The sequence below is a fragment of the Bradysia coprophila genome (genome assembly GCF_014529535.1).
Source record: "Bradysia coprophila strain Holo2 chromosome X unlocalized genomic scaffold, BU_Bcop_v1 contig_311, whole genome shotgun sequence".
Lineage (NCBI taxonomy): Eukaryota > Metazoa > Arthropoda > Insecta > Diptera > Sciaridae > Bradysia > Bradysia coprophila.
Genome location: NW_023503321.1, coordinates 1 through 7500, shown reverse-complemented (window position 1 = coordinate 7500; position 7500 = coordinate 1). Strand labels below are relative to the sequence as shown.

Genomic DNA, 7500 nt, shown 5'->3' with positions numbered 1-7500 from the left:
TCTATACGAACATGGTCCAAGCAATTGAATCCTCTGTTCAAGAGCGTACCTTGAGCATACATGCTGTGACCCGAAAGATGGTGAACTATACCTGATCAGATCGAAGCCAGGAGAAATTCTGGTGGAGGATCGAAACAGTTCTGACGTGCAAATCGATTGTCAGAATTGGGTATAGGGGCGAAAGACCAATCGAACCATCTAGTAGCTGGTTCCCTCCGAAGTTTCCCTCAGGATAGCTGGCGCAAAGAATTATATTGTATATAATCTTATCTGGTAAAGCGAATGATTAGAGGCCTTGGGGCCGAAACGACCTCAACCTATTCTCAAACTTTAAATGGGTAAGAACCTCATCTTTCTTGATCTGAAGATATTGGGGTTTAGATATATTGTGCCCAGTGGGCCACTTTTGGTAAGCAGAACTGGCGCTGTGGGATGAACCAAACATGATGTTACGGCGCCTAAATTAATGACTCATATTGATACCATGAAAGGCGTTGGTTGCTTAAAACAGCAGGACGGTGGACATGGAAGTCGTAATCCGCTAAGGAGTGTGTAACAACTCACCTGCCGAAGCAACTAGCCCTTAAAATGGATGGCGCTCAAGTCATATGCCTATACATCATCGCTAGAATAAAAATTGTTGGCCATTCGGTCATCATTGTGAAATTCTAGTGAGTAGGAGGGTACAATGGTGTGCGCAGAAGTGTTTGGCGTGAGCCTGCATGAAGCCGCCATTGGCACAGATCTTGGTGGTAGTAGCAAATAATCGAATGAGATCTTGGAGGACTGAAGTGGAGAAGGGTTTCGTGTGAACAGTGGTTGATCACGAGTTAGTCGGTCCTAAGCTTTATGCGAAAGCTGTTTAATTTATGTTACACACACTTAATTTTGTTGTACATAATTCAATAAAAGCGAAAGGGAATACGGTTCCAATTCCGTAACCTGTTGAGTATACGTTTGTTTATTAAAAATGGGTCTTATTACACTCATCCTGGCAACAGGAACGACCATAGAGAAGCCTTCGAGAGATACTGGAAGAGTTTTCTTTTCTGCTAAACAAACGTACCACCATGGAAGTCTTTTATAGAGAGATATGGTGGATGGCTTGGAAGAGCATGACATTTACTGTTGTGTCAGTATTTTCTCCTTGGACCTTGAAAATCTATGGTGGGGCCACGCAAACTTCTCAACAGACCGTACCGATATCCGCAGCCGGTCTCCAAGGTGAAGAGTCTCTAGTCGATAGAATAATGTAGGTAAGGGAAGTCGGCAAATTAGATCCGTAACTTCGGGATAAGGATTGGCTCTGAAGATTGAGATTGTCGGGCTTGATTGGGAAACATTTATAACGGTTAATGTGCTCGTTCTGGGTAAATAGGGTTGGTGTTCTGCATCGATCTGTTCCCCGGATAGAAGATTTCATAGCCAAAATGTGGAACTTTCTTGCTATGATGGTGGAGGGCTTAACGGCTTTCCATCAAAAAACGATTATCAATAAACAATTAATTCAGAACTGGCACGGACCTGGGGAATCCGACTGTCTAATTAAAACAAAGCATTGTGATGGCCCTAGCGGGTGTTGACACAATGTGATTTCTGCCCAGTGCTCTGAATGTCAAAGTGAAGAAATTCAAGTAAGCGCGGGTAAACGGCGGGAGTAACTATGACTCTCTTAAGGTAGCCAAATGCCTCGTCATCTAATTAGTGACGCGCATGAATGGATTAACGAGATTCCTACTGTCCCTATCTACTCAGTGCTACTTTAGCAGCGAAACCGAACGGACGTATTTTATACGAGCGAAAAGTCGGAAAGAGTGTGTATAAAGAAACGACGATAAGAGTCGGAGTGCATATAGTGAGAAGTGTGTATAGTGAGGACAAAGTGTTTGAATAATTTTTGAGTGATTGTAGTTTAAATTCAGTGAGTATTTGCGGAAAAGTGCAAAGGAATTGTGACATAACGGCGGTGAGTGTTGAATATTTTGACTATTCTTGGATTGTTTGGGATTTGAGCGATTGTGTGAATGGAAGTGGATCCGGTTACGGGAGAGAAGCGGACTATGGAGAATAGTCCGCCGAGTGCCCGTAGGAATCCCAAGAAGAAGGTGAGAGTTGATGGGGAAAAGCAGACGTCGTCACGTGATGGGTCAGCGGCGAGTGTGGCTCGCGCTGCCGATGAACGTAAAGGGGAGGTTTCGGGAAACGACGGAGACAATGAAAGTGACGGTAATTCGGACGTGGACGTTGACGTTAATGGGGATAAGGTGGTTGTCGGGAAAGGTGGGGGACTGGCGGGAGAATTTGCTGATGCGGCGCATGCACTGTCCGAACGGGCACGTGTGCTTGCGTTTACCGACAGGGTGACAAAGAGCGTGGGAAAGGAGATTCTTGATCTCATCGCTGCTTATGACGCAATTGTGGTCCGGCAATCGTTGGCGATCGCCCAACTTGAGGGAAAACTCGAGGGGGTGAATCGCGCCGTGCGCCGCGATACGCAAGTTGCCGAGCGAGTCACCGTGACGCGGCCGGCCAAACCTTTGCCCAGCCCCCCGACGTACGCTGTGGTTGTACGAAGTGCTGCATCAGGCGACCGTGCGTCGGCGGTTGAATTGCGTAAGCAGGTTGTGGCAATGGGGAAGGAAATTGGACCGGTTAAGGTTAAGTCGATGCGCCCACTTAAAGATGGGGGAGTGGCAGTGATAGCCTCAACTCGCGCTGACGTTGCAAAGATCAAGAAGGCGCCTGAGTTTGCAGCGGCAGGACTGGCCTTGTCTGATGCGAAGTTGAGCGCACCGCACTTGCTCATTTGTGGCATGCCGTCTGACAAGACTGACGAGGAAATCGGTCAGACTCTGGGTGGGAATCTCCGGGGGGTGGGTAATGCGGAGCTGAAGCAAATTAGGGTGGTGGGGAAAATTAGGCACGGATTCGACAGTGTTGACGTCATTATCGACGCGCCCAAGAAGGTGCGCGACCGTCTGCTGAGTGAAGGAAGAGTGTATGAAGGATGGATGAGTTACCGTGTGCGTGAACATGATAGCGTGCCGCAATGTTATGGATGTGGTAGTTTCGGGCACATGCTGGCTCGCTGTACGCTGGGCAGATTGTGCCACAACTGTGGAGAATCTGGCCATGCGGTGGCGGCTTGTCCGGGCCTGGCGAGTTGTCGTAACTGCATGCTCCGGGGGCTTCCGGCCACTGGACATAGAGTTTCGTCGATAAGGTGTCCGTGCTACATTAGGGAGTGTGAGCGTCGGCGGAATCGTGTAATTGGGTAATGGCTGACTTTCCACAGATCGTTCAGCTGAACTGTGGTAAGTCATACGTTGCGATGGTTGAGCTTGGTATGAAAATGAGTGAGGAGCGCATTCGGGTGGCTATGATTCAGGAACCGTACGTTTTGCGTGGGGAGGTAAGGGGACTGCCGTCTAGCTTCAGGGTGGTTACTAGTAGAATAGTTAACGATGGTATTGGAATCAGTGCGATTGTGATAAACGACCCTGAAGCTGATGTGCTTGTCATTGAGGACTGTACCGATGAGTACGGTGTGTGTGTGTTGATCAAAGGTGCCACATGTAGCATGTACGTTGTGTCCGTGTATTGTAGATTTGGTACTGCCCTAGGACCATATCTGCAATACATGGAAAATGTGCGTGTGAAGTGTGGTAATACCTATATGATCATGGGGATGGACGCAAATGCCGTTTCCCCCCTCTGGTTCAGTAAGGGTGAGAACTTGGGAAGGGGAAGGCTGAATGAAGCGAATGGTCTGCTGCTCGAGGAATGGATACTCGAAGGCAGAATGATTGTTATCAATGAACCCTCGGAGTGGTACACGTTTAGTGGGCCGAATGGCTCTAGCGACATTGACGTGACACTGGTAAACGAAGCTGGCGGTAGGTTCGGGTATGAGTGGTCTGTGCAGCCTGAATGGGGTGTTAGTGACCATAATCTGATCCGTATTCGAGTTAGCTTGGACGGACTAGTGGCTGATGCTTCTCCATCACCACAGTCTGCCAGGTGGCAGACCCGTGATACGGATTGGGGTGAATACATGGGAGATGTGAAAGCTAAAGCAGATGCGTTTGGCCTGGCGCAATATGAAAACGTGAGTGTCGATGAGAAGGTCGACTTACTCACAGAGTGGATATACGGTGCGAACGACTGGAACATGCGGAGGCATACCGCGGTGCGAACTTTCCAGAATGAGTGGTGGTCTGTCGAACTTGCGGAGAAGAGGAGTGAGCTGCGACGGCGCAGGCATGCCTTTCAACGCATTCGTAATGCGGGTGCCGCAAGTCTGGCAGATCGGCTACAGGCGTTTAGGGATTGTAAGATTGAGTACAAGCGCATGTTGTGTGAAGCCAAGCTTCGGTGCTGGCAGGAGTTTGTGGCTAGCGAATCCAATGAAAACCCCTGGGGACGAGTTTTTAAGCTCTGTCGGGGTAGGAGGAAGCCTGTCGATGTCTGTAGCGTTAAAGTCGACGGTGTGTATACTGATACGTGGGAGGGTAGTGTAAATGCGATGATGAACGTTTTCTTTCCTGCCTCGATCGATGATGCGAGTGAGATTGACCGGCTGAAGGCGATTGCCAGACCCTTACCACCTGATCTGGAGATGGATGAAGTATCCGACTCCGTGAGAAGGTGTAAGGTGAGGAAAAGCCCGGGGCCGGATGGGATTGTGGGAGAGATGGTTCGTGCTGTCTGGGGGGCAATCCCGGAATATATGTTCTGTCTGTACAAGCAGTGCTTGCTGGAGAGTTACTTTCCGCAGAAATGGAAAATAGCGAGCTTGGTCATCTTACTCAAGTCTCCGGACCGGATAAGATCTGACCCAGGCTCCTATCGACCTATCTGTTTGTTAGATAACTTGGGCAAGGTGCTTGAGGGTATAATGGTTAAGAGGCTGGATCAAAAGTTGATGGATGTGGAGGTTTCACCGTATCAGTTCGCGTTCACTTACGGCAAGTCTACTGAAGATGCATGGAGATGCGTTCAGCGGCATGTTGAATGCTCGGAGATGAAGTACGTTATTGGGCTGAATATCGACTTTCAAGGTGCGTTTGACAATCTTGGCTGGCTTTCCATGCTTCTGAAGTTAGATGAGGCTCAGAGTAATGAGTTTGGTTTGTGGATGAGTTACTTTGGTGGTCGTAAGGTCTACTATGTTGGTAAGACTGGCATCGTTCGGAAAGATGTGACTCGTGGGTGTCCTCAGGGATCTAAGAGTGGACCGGCGATGTGGAAGCTTGTAATGAATGAACTCTTGCTGGCACTCGTGGCAGCTGGATTCTTCATTGTAGCTTTTGCCGACGACGGTACCATTGTTATTGGGGCTAATAGTCGATCGGCGTTGGAGGAGCTGGGCACGCGGTGCTTGCAGTTGTGTCATGAGTGGGGGAAGAAGGTGTGTGTTCCGGTGTCGGCGGGCAAGACAACGTGTATCCTTATGAAGGGTCACTTGTCGGCCAACCGGCCTCCGTGCATACGGCTGAACGGCACCTCCATCTCCTACAAGAGTGAGGTGAAGCACCTGGGAATCTTCGTTGCTGAGCGTATGAATTTTAGGCCGCACTTCGTTTACCTCCGGGGTAAGATTCTTGGTCTTGTTGGGTGTTTGCGTCGTGTGATGAGGAAGTCGTGGGGCCTGGGGCGTAGGGCAACTTGTATTCTGTACAAGGGGCTCTTCGTGGCGTGTATGTCGTATGGTGCAAGCGTGTGGTTCCGGACTCTGCGCTTTTCGTATGCGTCTATCTTGCTGAATAGATGTCAAAGGCTAGTCCTGTATGCATCTCTAAACGTGTGTCGGACGGTTTCCACAGACGCAATGCAAGTTCTCCACGGAGAACTACCATGGGATTTGGAGGCAACCCGTAGAGGCTTGCTCTCCGAATTCCGTAAAGGCATTACGCCGGTGGATGGCGATCCGATCACGGATGAAGAGATGCTAGGGTTGAGTGGTTCTCAGTTCAAGGAACTGTTGATGGAGAGGTTGCTGGATGTGTGGCAGGGCAGGTGGGATGTCTCGGAAAAGGGACGCCTCACTCATGAGTTTATTCCGAGTGTCCGATTTGTTCGTGAGAATGAGTGGATGGCCTTTGGACTGTGTCTTGGTTATGTATTAACGGGACACGGTAGCATGAATGGTTTTCTGCACAAACGTGGTCTGTCAAATACGCCGGTATGCATGTGTGGAGCACCTAACGAGGACGTCAAGCACCTACTCGGGGAGTGCCCGCTCTACGAGGATCTTCGTGATCTGAATGGTTGTGGGTTACTCATTCGTAACGGATCGCTTGACGTTAGCGGGGGCACTCAGCGAGATTGGAGCGTTTGAAAAGTTGAATCAGTTTGCGGTATCGCTATTCGGCAGGAGGTCGAGGTTGATGAGAGGGGATGAGGATCCGTGAATGATGCATGTGTACGCCGTTATGTCTTGAATGTGGTTGATTGTGGGGTGAATGACCGGCGCAGGATGAGTTCAGCTGGTTGAACGGCTAAGGCCAATTCCAGACTGTCTCTCGGAGAGTGGCGACTCCGCGCAATTCGAGCTAGTCGATCGGAGCTGGAAGTTCATGCTTCCATCCGAAGTGGTCTTCGATACCACCTACCCTACCCGAGGGTTAAATCGGTACCACGGGTGTTGGGAGCCCACCAGGATTGCACTATCCTCCTGGTCCCAACTATGGTTGAGGAGCCTATCCTTGGCTGAAACGTGGTGGCTGTGGTTCAAGTGCGTTTAATACGCTGGGGTACTGCTCCCGGGTGAATTGCAGTAAGGGTTGTGATAGGCCCTTGCCCCACCTTTGGCTATGCTGGTGCATGAAACACCGGCATATAAAGGTAGTCATTTGACGCGCTGATTGAGCGTATCTCAATCTGCTCCTCTTAGAGAGGACGAGATGTTATGCCTTCGGGTGGGTAATCTCGTTAATCTAAAGATATTATTCTGTCCCTATCTACTATCTAGCGAAACCACAGCCAAGGGAACGGGCTTGGAATAATTAGCGGGGAAAGAAGACCCTGTTGAGCTTGACTCTAGTCTGGCACTGTAAGGAGACATAAGGGGTGTAGCATAAAGTGGGAGATGTGTACTTTCGGGTGCATATCAACAATGAAATACCACTACCTTATTGTTTCCTTACTTACTTGATTAGGTGGACGTGTATCATTTTACTTAGCATTTAATGGATACACATTCATTTGAGTATTTTTATCGGTATTTGGTTTGATGCGAACTTCTAGTTCCAAAATATCATGGGTTTTGTTATTCATACCAAACAAATTTCGCTAATATATGATTGCTGTGTGGATTCGTCTATGCGCGATTGTATAGAAATTTGGTTTAACTTTTGTGGCTTAGATATGATCCAAATCAAGGACACTGCCAGGTGGGGAGTTGACTGGGGCGGTACATCTCTCAAATAATAACGGAGGTGTCCCAAGGCCAGCTCAGTGCGGACATAACTACACATAGAGCCAAAGATCTCTCTCTTG

At 49.0% G+C, this 7500-nt stretch overlaps 1 pseudogene; it reads left to right on the top strand.

Annotated features, from left to right (window-relative positions):
• The window catches only part of LOC119069397, a 2706-nt pseudogene extending 920 nt beyond the window's left edge, over positions 1–1786 (top strand).
• The last annotated feature ends 5714 nt before the right edge of the window (positions 1787–7500 follow it).